Source organism: Salmo trutta, chromosome 38, assembly GCF_901001165.1.
Source record: "Salmo trutta chromosome 38, fSalTru1.1, whole genome shotgun sequence".
NCBI classification, from domain to species: Eukaryota; Metazoa; Chordata; class Actinopteri; order Salmoniformes; family Salmonidae; genus Salmo; species Salmo trutta.
The window spans coordinates 33,375,152-33,387,756 of record NC_042994.1 but is presented as its reverse complement, the minus strand read 5'-3'; the positions used below and the strand labels follow the sequence as shown (position 1 = coordinate 33,387,756).

Sequence of the window (12,605 nt, the reverse complement as noted above, 5' to 3'; positions counted from 1 at the left end):
TTCCACACAGAGAGAGAGCATTGACTGGACTTTTATCGTGTGTGTACTCTTATGCTCCTTCAGGCTCCCTAACCAGGTAAAACCATTTCGAAACTGGGAACATTGGAAAGGCTTTTCTCCCCTCTATCCCCTCATGAGCTTTTAGGTCAGCCATTCGAGAAAATCAATTTTTACACTGGGAGCAGAAAATGCTTTTCTCCTGTGTGTATTCTTTCATGCCTTTTCAGGTTAGTTAACATGGTAAAACACTTTTCACACTGGGAACATTGGTAAGGCTTTTCTCCTGTGTGTATCCTCTCATGAGCTTTCAGGTGACCGATCTGAGTAAAACTCTTTCCACACTGGGAACATTCGAAAGGCTTTTCTCCTGTGTGTATCCTCTCATGAGCTTGTAGGTCCCATAACTGAATAAAACTCATTCCACAGTGGGAACAGTGATAAGGCTTTTCTCCTGTGTGTATTCTCTCATGCCTTTTCAGGTTAGCTAACACGGCAAAACTCTTTCCACACTGGGAACATTGGTAAGGCTTTTCTCCGGTGTGTAGTCTCGCATGCTTTTTTAGGTTTCCTATCCGGGTAAAACTCTTTCCACAATGGGAACATTGGAATGGCTTTTCTCCTTTGTGTATTCTCTCATGTTCTTTTAATTGCCCTATCTTAGTAAAACTCTTTCCACACTGGGAACATTGGAAAGGCTTTTCTCCTGTGTGTATCCTCTTATGAGCTTTTAGGTCCCCATCCTGATTAAAACTCATTCCACATTGGGAACAGTGATAAGGCCTTTCTCCAGTGTGTATTCTCTCATGCCTCTTCAGGTTAGCTAACACAGCAAAACTCTTTCCACACTGGGAGCATTGGAAAGGCTTTTCTCCTGTGTGTGTCCTCTCATGCAGTTTCAGGTTCCCTAACCAGCGAAAACTCTTTTCACAGTGGGAGCAGTGGTGTTGTCTCGCTGTTTTGGGCATCTCTGGGTCTGGTTCCCCTGAAGGACTCTTCCCGCTGTCAGAGTGAGAGTCTGGTATCTCTCCTGCCAAAAAACAAACAGAGGATCTCGTTAAACAGAGACCTGAATGAAACCTCCACATGATAAAACTGTCTTCCTATGAGGTTTAATCTAGACTAGATCCCTCAAAAAGAGCAGAACTGGTCATCACAGAGTGGCTGTAGTGCTTTGTAGGCTGGGTAAATCCATTTGAATTCAATACATTTTTGACAGCATCCCTTTTGATTTAAAAAAAGAAGCTTTCCTTACATGTTTGCCTATGGAAGAAGTGGTAAGAAAGTGACTTCATGTAACTGAATGTAAAAACATTCATGAGATATACAGTACCAGTCAAAAGTTGGGACACACCTACTCATTCCAGGGGTTTTCTTTATTTTTACTATTTTCTACATTGTAGAATAACAGTGAAGACATGAAAACCATGAAATTACCCATATGGAATCATGTAGTAACCAAAAAAGTGGCAAACAAATCAAAATATATTTTAGATTCTTCAAAGTAGCCACCCTTTGCCAGCTTTGCACACTCTTGGCAGTGTCTCAACCAGCTTCACCTGGAATGCTTTTCCAACAGTCTTGAAGGAGTTCCCACATATGCTGAGCACTTGTTGGCTGCTTTACCTTCACTCTGCGGTCCAACTCATCCCAAACCATCGCAATTGGGCCGGCAGCGTAGCCTAGTGGTTAGAGTAACCGAAAGGTTGCAAGTTCAAATCCCCGAGCTGACAAGGTATAAATCTGTTGTTCTGCCCCTGAACAAGGCAGTTAACCCACTGTTCCTAGGCCGTCATTGAAAATAAGAAATTGTTCGTAACTGACTTGCCTAGTTAAATAAAAGGTAAAAATAAATAATAAAATAAATAAAAATTGGGTTGAGGTCGGGTGATTGTGGAGGCCGGGTCATCTGATGCAGCACTCCATCACTGTCCTTTTTGGTCAAATAGCCCTTACACAGCCTGGAGGTGTGTTGGGTCATTGTCCTGCTCAAAAAACAAATGATAGTCCCACTAAGCGCAAACCAGATGGGATGGCGTATCGCTTCAGAATGCTGTGGTAGCCAGACAGGTGTGTGCCTTTCCAAATCATGTCCAATCAATTGAATTTACCACAGGTGGACTCCAATCAAGTTGTATAAACATCTCAACAATGATCAATGGAAACAGTATGCACCTGAGATCAATTTCAAGTCTCATAGCAAAGGGTCTGAATACTTATGTACATAAGGTATCTGTTTTTTCTTATTAATAAATGTGACATGTTTTCTACAAACCTATTTGAGCTTTTTCATTATGAGGTATTGTGTGTACAGTCGTGGCCAAAGGTTTTGAGAATTACACAAATATAAATTTTCACAAAGTCTGCTGCCTCAGATTGTATGATGGTAATTTGCATATAATCCAGAATGTTATGAAGAGTGAGCAGATGAATTGCAATTAATTGCAAAGTCCCTCTTTGCCATGCAAATTAACTGAATCCCAAAAAAACATTTCCACTGCATTTCAGCCCTGCCACAAAAGGACCAGCTGACATCATGTCAGTGATTCTCTCGTTAACCTCTTACATCTAGATGTGCCGCTAGAGGAACGCCTCGCCAATATCCAATGATAGAGCGTGGCGCGAATTACAAACACCTCAGAAATCCCAAAACTTCAATTTTTCAAACCTATGACTATTTTACACCATTTTAAAGACAAGACTCTCCTTTATCTAACCACATCATCCGATTTCAAAAAGGCTTTACAACAAAAGCAAAACATTAGATTATGTCAGGAGAGTACCCAGCCAGAAATAATCACACACCCATTTTTCAAGTTAGCATATAATGTCACAAAAACCAAAACCACAGCTAAATACAGCACTAACCTTTTATGATCTTCATCAGATGACACTCCTAGGACATTATGTTATACAATACATGCATGTTTTGTTCAATCAAGTTCATATTTATATCAAAAACCAGCTTTTTACATTAGCATGTGACGTTCAGAACTAGCATACCCACCGAAAACTTCCGGTGAATTTACTAAATTACTCACGATAAACATTCACAAAAAACATAATTATTTTAAGAATTATAGATACAGAACTCCTTTATGCAATCGCGGTGTCCGATTTTAAATAGCTTTTCGGTGAAAGCACATTTTGCAATATTCTGAGTAGATAGCCCGGCCATCATGGCTAGCTATTTTGACACCCACCAAGTTTGGCACTCACCAAACTCAGATTTACTATAAGAAAAATTGGATTACCTTTGCTGTTCTTCGTCAGAATGCACTCCCAGGACTTCTACTTCAACACCCAATGTAGTTTTGGTTCCAAATAATCCATAGTTATATCCAAATAGCTGCATTTTGTTATTGCGTTCAAGACACTATCCGAAGGGTGACGCGCCGGCGCATATCGTGACAAAAAAATTCAAAATATTCCATTACCGTACTTCGAAGCATGTGAAACGCTGTTTAAAATCAATTTTTATGCGATTTTTCCCGTAAAATAGCGATAATATTCCGACCGGGAGACCTTGTTTTCGTTCAAACACTGAAAATAGAAAATGGAGTCTTCACATGCACGCGCGCACCCGTGTCATTGTTCTCAGAACGACCACTTTCCAAAAGCCCTACTGTTTTTCGCCCAGGGACTGCAGCGAAAAAGTTCTGAGTTCTGTTATACTCACAAACAAAAAGACAATGATAAAAAATTTATTTCCTGTTCTATTAGACCCACCACTATGTCATTTATTTCCTGTTCTATTAGACCCACCACTATGTCATTTATTTCCTGTTCTATTAGACCCACCACTATGTCATTTATTTCCTGTTCTATTAGACCCACCACTATGTCATTTATTTCCTGTTCTATTAGACCCACCACTATGTCATTTCTCTCCTGTTCTATTAGACCCACCACTATGTCATGTCTCTCCTGTTCTATTAGACCCACCACTATGTCATTTCTCTCCTGTTCTATTGGACCCACCACTATGTCATTTCTCTCCTGTTCTGTTGGACCCACCACTATGTCATGTCTCTCCTGTTCTATTAGACCCACCACTATGTCATTTATTTCCTGTTCTATAGGACCCACCACTATGTCATTTCTCTCCTGTTCTATTGGACCCACCACTATGTCATGTCTCTCCTGTTCTATTAGACCCACCACTATGTCATGTCTCTCCTGTTCTATTAGACCCACCACTATGTCATTTCTCTCCTGTTCTATTGGACCCACCACTATGCCATTTCTCTCCTGTTCTATTAGACCCACCACTATGTCATTTCTCTCCTGTTCTATTGGACCCACCACTATGCCATTTCTCTCCTGTTCTATTGGTTTTCATATCAACATTATTTCGTTGTCCAGAAGCCAAAGACACAATCCTAGTTGTTGAAGCTTTAGACTCCCCCTCTTTCTAAGTTTCTAACAGACATTTTCATCTGTCAGATATGAACCTCTACCAGGTGGACTGTATAAAACGGTGTGTTCATCTCTGTCATATATGAACCTCTGCCAGGTGGACTGTATAGAACGGTGTGTTCATCTCTGTCAGATATGAACCTCTACCAGGTGGACTGTATAGAACGGTGTGTTCATCTCTGTCATATATGAACCTCTGCCAGGTGGACTGTATAGAACGGTGTGTTCATCTCTGTCAGATATGAACCTCTACCAGGTGGACTGTATAGAACGGTGTGTTCATCTCTGTCAGATATGAACCTCTACCAGGTGGACTGTATAGAACGGTGTGCTCATCTCTGTCAGATATGAACCTCTACCAGATGGACTGTATAGAACGGTGTGTTCATCTCTGTCAGATATGAACCTCTACCAGGTGGACTGTATAGAACAGTGTGTTCATCTCTGTCAGATATGAACCTCTACCAGGTGGACTGTATAGAACAGTGTGTTCTAATATTCATGCTAGTAGCTTAGCATCTCTCTCCATTGAACAGGCGGTTGACGACAACAATCCTCATAGAATATAAACAATTGATTACAATAATAAGATGTATCCACCAATCCAAAGACAGGATAGGTGGGAGCGAGACAACCCACAGTGCCGCTTTGTGGACAACGACTCCCCTTGTTAGGGCAGAGAGACATCTTGTCAGTATATCCATAATCTTTAGTGTAGCCAACCCAACTCTCACATGGCTCTATTGGGGGGCACGGTGTGTAGTAAAACATCACTACATTAAAATCACTACATGCCGTGGCCCCCCAGTCTGCGGTCAGCAGATAGACCCTTCTCAAATATATATGTTAAGTCACATTTAGGAAACGGAACGGAGAAAACAAGGGGCAGCTTGTTCTCTACGTCCTGATTCTAGACATATCAGTCATCATCCCAGGACCCTCCGTTGAAGAGGTATTGACGAGCCAACTCCGAATATCCAAAGTTAAAAACGAATTGAAGGCGGTACTTACTGGTGTTAATCAGATCTCCTACCTCCACCTCTTCATCTTCATCTTTCAATGTGACAGTAATCTCTCCTTCCTTCTTCACTCCAAAAACTGCATCATCCTCTTTCTCTTCCTCCTCTTCTTTAACTGTAACATCCTCCTCTTCCTCTTTCACTCTGAACGCGTCTTCCTCTTCTTTCACTGAAACGTCTTTCTCTTCTTCTTTCACTGTAACAGCCTCACCCTCTACTTCTTGTTTTACTGTAACATCCTCTTCTTCCTCCTCCTCTTTCACGACAATGTTCAGCCCCAGTGCTTCTTTCTCCGTCCAGTAGACCTCCTCTTCTTTAACAGGACGGGAGTAGTTTAGGGAGCTCATGTTCGGGGATGTTAGCTAGCTAGCTAATGTTAGCTAGCTAGCGACTAGGCTAATGCTAACTTAACCAACCAGCTACTATAGCTGACTAATACAAAATAACGTAATATTTAATAGGTTAACAAGTAGATACGACCGAAGTGTGTCTAAAACACAATAGGTAATATAGACCGAAAGCGTATAAATAGCTTGAATCTTTCGGCTATGTTGGCTAGCAAGCTACCGAGGTGGTTGACGAGCTGTTTATGAAGAACCGTCCACTAGATTATACGTCACGCTGCAGCATCGCCTGAAAGACGCACATCGCCGTCTGCTGACTGGAGGGAAACGCAGTTAAGATAGATACGATAGATAAGACACGTTTTTTTTTTCAGACAAATGTATTTTCATTCCTTTCATGAAATAATAATATTATATTGAGACGTTCAAATAGAGCAGTGAGAATTTAAAACATACTGTCCTTCACATCTGTATTTAAGGCAGTTTCATATTCATTAATTTAAAGAAACCCCCTGGTCACACTGGTTGAATTATCTGTCAAACTAGGAACTCTGCATCCTAGTTTAACAGGGATCTATGTTCTATGAACGCTGCTGGGAGGAAACTGCAGAATAGCTAGAGGAAAACAAACCTAACTACATCCCCAGTCCCTGGTATATCACCAGACTGCATACAAACCTAACTGCATCCCCAGTCCCTGGTATATCACCAGACTGCATACAAACCTAACTGCATCCCCAGTCCCTGGTATATCATCAGACTGTACAAACCTAACTACATCCCCAGTCCCTGGTATATCACCAGACTGTACAAACCTAACTACATCCCCAGTCCCTGGTATATCACCAGACTGTACAAACCTAACTGCATCCCCAGTCCCTGGTATATCACCAGACTGCATACAAACCTAACTACATCCCCAGTCCCTGGTATATCACCAGACTGCATACAAACCTAACTGCATCCCCAGTCCCTGGTATATCACCAGACTGCATACAAACCTAACTGCATCACCAGGCCCTGGTATATCACCATACTACATACAAACCTAACTACATCCCCAGTCCCTGGTATATCACCAGACTGTACAAACCTAACTATATCCCCAGTCCCTGGTATATCACCAGACTGTACAAACCTAACTGCATCCCCAGTCCCTGGTATATCATCAGACTGCATACAAACCTAACTGCATCCCCAGTCCCTGGTATATCACCAGACTGTACAAACCTAACTGCATCCCCAATCCCTGGTATATCATCAGACTGCATACAAACCTAACTGCATCCCCAGTCCCTGGTATATCACCAGACTGTATACACACCTAACTGCATCCCCAGTCCCTGGTATATCACCATACTGCATACAAACCTAACTACATCCCCAGTCCCTGGTATATCATCAGACTGTACAAACCTAACTACATCCCCAGTCCCTGGTATATCATCAGACTGTACAAACCTAACTACATCCCCAGTCCCTGGTATATCACCAGACTGTACAAACCTAACTGCATCCCCAGTCCCTGGTATATCACCAGACTGTATACAAACCTAACTGTATCCCCAGTCCCTGGTATATCATCAGACTGCATCCAAACCTAACTGTATCCTCAGTCCCTGGTATATCACCAGACTGCATACAAACCTAACTGCATCCCCAGACCCTGGTATATCATCAGACTGTACAAACCTAACTGCATCCCCAGACCCTGGTATATCATCAGACTGTACAAACCTAACTGCATCCCCAGACCCTGGTATATCATCAGACTGCATTGACAACCCTCCCACTCTGTCTGCCCAATTCTTTCTCTTTTCTCTTGTTTTCCTTAATAGGATGTCGGTGGGCGGAGCCGGGAGGGTTGTCAGTGAAATGGGCTGGGCTCGGGTGGGTCCCAGGATAAATGCACCTCTTCCCCATTTATTGAGGAGACTCTCTCCATGCAGACACACCTGGGCTCGGGTGGGTCCCAGGATAAATGCACCTCTTCCCCGTTCATTGAGGAGACTCTCACCATGCAGACAGACAGATTTTAGTTGTGGCATTTTTGTGGCTATTTTGGTTGTTTGCGTTGGCACCTTTCAACACCCCTCATTATCACATATATACACGCGACCACTCACTTACACTACTGACTAAACACACACCATTGTTAATTGTATTTACTTTACTTCAGTTAATAAATATATTTTGTTATTCTTTATCTCCACGTTGTCTCACTTTTTGTTACGGTCTTCGAGCCGGTTCGTGACACTATGGTCAGCGAGCTGGAGTCCAACTAATGGAGATCAGTTAGAACCCAACTAACAAAACCCAACTAAAACATGACTGCAGATCAAAAGAGCAGAGACATACAGAATGATGGGAAAATCCCCAACATCCAAAATAGATAGATTACATGATGGGGAAACAAAGCTTCCTGAAGCATTGACGCTTTCCAGCCAATTGTCTCAAAAATAGGTTCATTACTCAAGGCTTTGAGCAACACAGAATTTAGAACAGCCAAATAATTATAGATGACATCCCACACCGTAGCAGCATAGCCTTTATGTCATTATTATAGATGACGTCACACACCGTAGCAGCATAGCCTTTATGTCATTATTATAGATGACATCCCACACCGTAGCAGCATAGCCTTTATGTCATTATTATAGATGACATCCCACACCGTAGCAGCATAGCCTTTATGTCATTATTATAGATGACATCCCACACCGTAGCAGCATAGCCTTTATGTCATTATTATAGATGACATCTGTTAAAGTTACGACAGTTCGTTTCTGGTATCAGAACAAAATAGTCAGCACATAGTAACTTCTGATTTATTTGTACTTTAATTAATGCAAACACGTGTGTGGTAAATGGGTGGTTCGTATATACGGTCTCGCTGTTTTACCTCGCAGGGCAAATAGAGAAGAGAACGACACATCCTATTGTTCTCGCTTTTAAACTCTGACAGAGATAGTTCCTGCTCAATGCTGGCCTGTCAGAGGGAGGAGGAGCGTGGTTTAATTTTTTTTATTTCTTTATTTTTTTATTTTTTATTTTTTTTATTAACAGTAACATGCAAAACATAAACATAACAGCCAGAGGGATTCCAAAGAAATGAGAAAAAAAAAATAAAAAATATTCCACATTATATCAAATCAAATGCAGACATATAGCGAATAAATCTTTTTGACATTTTGTTTTGTATACGTTTTAACGACTCTAAATAGTTTTCCACATCAGATAAAGAAATTAAGAAAAGGGGCTTTTTCTTCATAAATTTTGATTTGTGTATGAAACATTTTCCTAATAAAATAAAGAGATTTATGACATACTCACGTTCAATTGTGGAATCAGTGTAGTAAAAAAATATGTCAAACTTAGAAATTTCAATGGTTGTATGCAATTTGAGGCCAAGATATAGTTTTACATCAGTCCAGAACACTTCACTATATAAACAATTACAGAATAAGTGTTCAATAGATTCAGTTTCTAGTTCACAAAAACTGCATTCACTGGTAACATCAAGTATGTATTTAGAAATCAAACTATTACACGGATAGAATCTATGGATTATCTTAAAGGAGATCTCCTTCACTTTATTGGTCACCATAAATTTGTGTGGAGTGAGCCAAGCACGGCGCCAGTTTACATCAAACGATGAAACCCAACAAAATATCGCAGAGGGAATAGACTTCCTGTAGAAAATATCCCTTAATAAACGATTGTTGAATTTCGTATCTAGTAGACCAATGCCATTCAACTGAATATCGCTTACAATCGGAGATATTCCAAAATATGTATTATTCTGAAGTAAAGTTTTTATCCCACTAGGTATAGCTTTAATAACAGTGTCATATTCCTTGCTTGAAACCTCAAAGTTGTATCTTTCCATAAATTCTCTCCGTGTAAATAGATTCCCACTATTATCAACTAATTGGCTGACAAGAACAATGTTTTTCGAGAACCATTTATGGTTAAATAACATCTTATTTCTATGTAATATCGACCCATTGTTCCATATAAAACATTTATGAGGTGAAAAGTTGTGTTTATACAACAAAGCCCAGCACATTAAACTTCTGAAAAACAAAATGAGGTATAATATTCCAGAAACTATGAGGATTTTTTATGTACCTTTTAATCCAGTTGACCTTTGATATCTGATTGAAGAGAGTGAAATCTAAGACATTTAGACGCCATCATAAACCCTGTTGTTGATAACATCTCTTTTTATCTTATGTGGCTTGTTTTTCCATATGAAGTTGTACAAAAGCCTATCTAAGGTACAGCAAGTGGATTTGGGAATGTCAATAGATGAAAAAAGATAGGATGCACGAGATAGCCCCTCAGCTTTGGATAAAAGCACCCTTCCTTGAAGACTTAAATCCCTCCCTAACCATGAGGATAATTTTTTTGGACAGATTCAGTTACAGGGTTCAAATTAAGATCTTTCATAGCCTTAAGATTTTTGGTGATCTTTACACCAAGGTAGGTTACAGTATCTTTTTCAGAGATGTTACAATCTGCTGGATTGACAGCTCCTTTCAAAACAAATATCTCACATTTGGAAAGATTTAAAACCAAACCTGAGATTTTGGAGAACTGCTTCACGATATCCAATGCTGATCTAGCTTGAGACACATTTTTCAAAAAAAGTGAGGTGTCATTCGCCAGTTGGGATATCTTAATCTCTCTGGCCTGGAATGTAATGCCTTCAAATTGACTTTCATGAACTAATGAGCATAGCATTTCAGATACTAACAAAAATAAAAAAGGTGAAATTGGACAACCTTGTCGTATTCCTTTGTAAATGTTTAACCTCGAGGATGTTCCATGACAGAGTTTGATACAGCTATTGCCACCATTATACAGAGTTCTAATAGCATCAACAAAAAACGACCAAATTTCAAATGCTTAAGACAATCAAAGATACAATTGTGACTTACTGTATCAAATGCTTTCTGAAAATCCAAAAATAGGATAACAGGGAAGTCATCTAATAGATCACAATACTCAACCAAGTCTAATATCAGCCTCAGATTATTAGATATATGGCGCCCTTTCATAAACCCTGATTGACATTCATCAATCAGATCATTTAAGCAAGACTTTAACCTTTTTGCAAAGATTAAGGCTATAATTTTGTAGTCGTTATTTAGGAGTGTGATTGGACGCCAATTATCAATACTTAGGAGATCCTTGTGTGGTTTAGGTATAAGAGTAATAACCCCTTGCTTCAGAGAGGCAGGTAGTTCTCCCTTCTTTATAGCCTCCTTAAAGGTTTCAAGTAAAAAAGGTGCTATTTCTTCAAAGAAGGTTTTGTAAAATTCAGAGGTTAATCCATCACAACCTGGAGATTTGTTATTTTTTAACTGAGCAACCCCGTACTGGATGTCCATAATGGATAAATCTTGGCAACAAGACTGATTGATTTCTTCACTAATCGAATTAACATTCTCTATAGAATCAAGGAGATCCTTAGAGTCACTCAAATTGTTATCTAAGGAGTAAAGATTGTCATAAAATTTAGTGGTAAAGTCTGATAACAACTCTCTATCCTCAGTGGTAACCCCATTAATCTTAAATTTCCGAAGTGTGTTGAGTTCCCCTCTTCTCCAAATTAAAAAAGTATCTACTGTTCTTTTCACCTTTTTCAAGCCATTGTTTTCTAGATCTTATGAAAGCTCCTCTAGCCTTTTCCTCATACAATGTATCTAGTTGATTCTGTAAATCATTCAATTTAGCTTTCTCAATAAGATCAAGATGCTCAATCTCTGTGATATCGGCAATTGTCTTAGAGAGTTCAGCTACCTCACATCTCCTTCTTAAAGCAAGCCGTTTTCCATAAGTAATACAGGCTGAGCGGATTTTAAATTTCAGCAGTTCCCAATATTTCCCATATTCTGCATTAGATGTAGCTAAACTCCAGTAAACAGAGATTAGATTCTTAATCACATTTTTTAAATCATCATGCAATAACAATGAGTTATTTAATTTCCAATAACCACCAGAGTATTTCTTACCATCATTACTGCATATTCTTACAGTCAACCATATGACTTTATGATCCGTCAGGACTGCAGGCAGTATTTTTACCTCTACAGTGTTGGGCACAAGACTAGAGGTTATCACCCACAAATCTATTCTTGATTGTAAGGAACGATCTCTATTACTCCATGTGTATTGTATCTCTCCAGGGTTTTTTACTCTCCATATGTCAATTAAGTCCAGGCTTTGGCAGAAATTCACCAACTTGTTCACACCAATGTTAGGCCTATGAGGCAATCTATCAGTCTCATTGGAATAAACCATATTAAAATCTCCACCAACTATTATCTGACTGTATGGATATTTTCTCAGAAGACTTTTAAGAATTTCTTCAATTTCCTCTAGAAGTAAGTTATTTGGAGGACTAGAACAGTATCCATATACATTACACAACACAAATAATCTGTCCATGTGGTTGATGACCGCTACTAGCCAATGTCCATTGGAGTCCATTTGAGTAAACAAAAATATCCCTTTGAAATTGTGTGCTAAAATTGCAACCCCAGCTGAATAATTTGTCCCGTGGGCCAAAAAAATGTCACTGCCCCACTGATTTTTCCAATAATTATAGTCCTCTTTGCATGAATGTGTTTCTTGAACGAATACAAGATCTGCGTTGCAGTCCTTACAAAACAAAAAAAAAGTATTTTCTCTTCAACAGGTTTCGTATCCCCCTGGCATTGATTGACATAAACTTCAAGTCCATATCTATAGCATAGAAAGAAAAATCCTATGCAATCTCAACTTTACCCTCTCTATAAAAAGTTGCTTCATATATGTA

General features: G+C 39.6%; 1 pseudogene; it reads right to left on the bottom strand.

Annotated features, from left to right (window-relative positions):
* The window catches only part of LOC115178614 (zinc finger protein 850-like), a 150,148-nt pseudogene that overhangs the window by 31,218 nt on the left and 106,325 nt on the right, over positions 1-12,605 (bottom strand).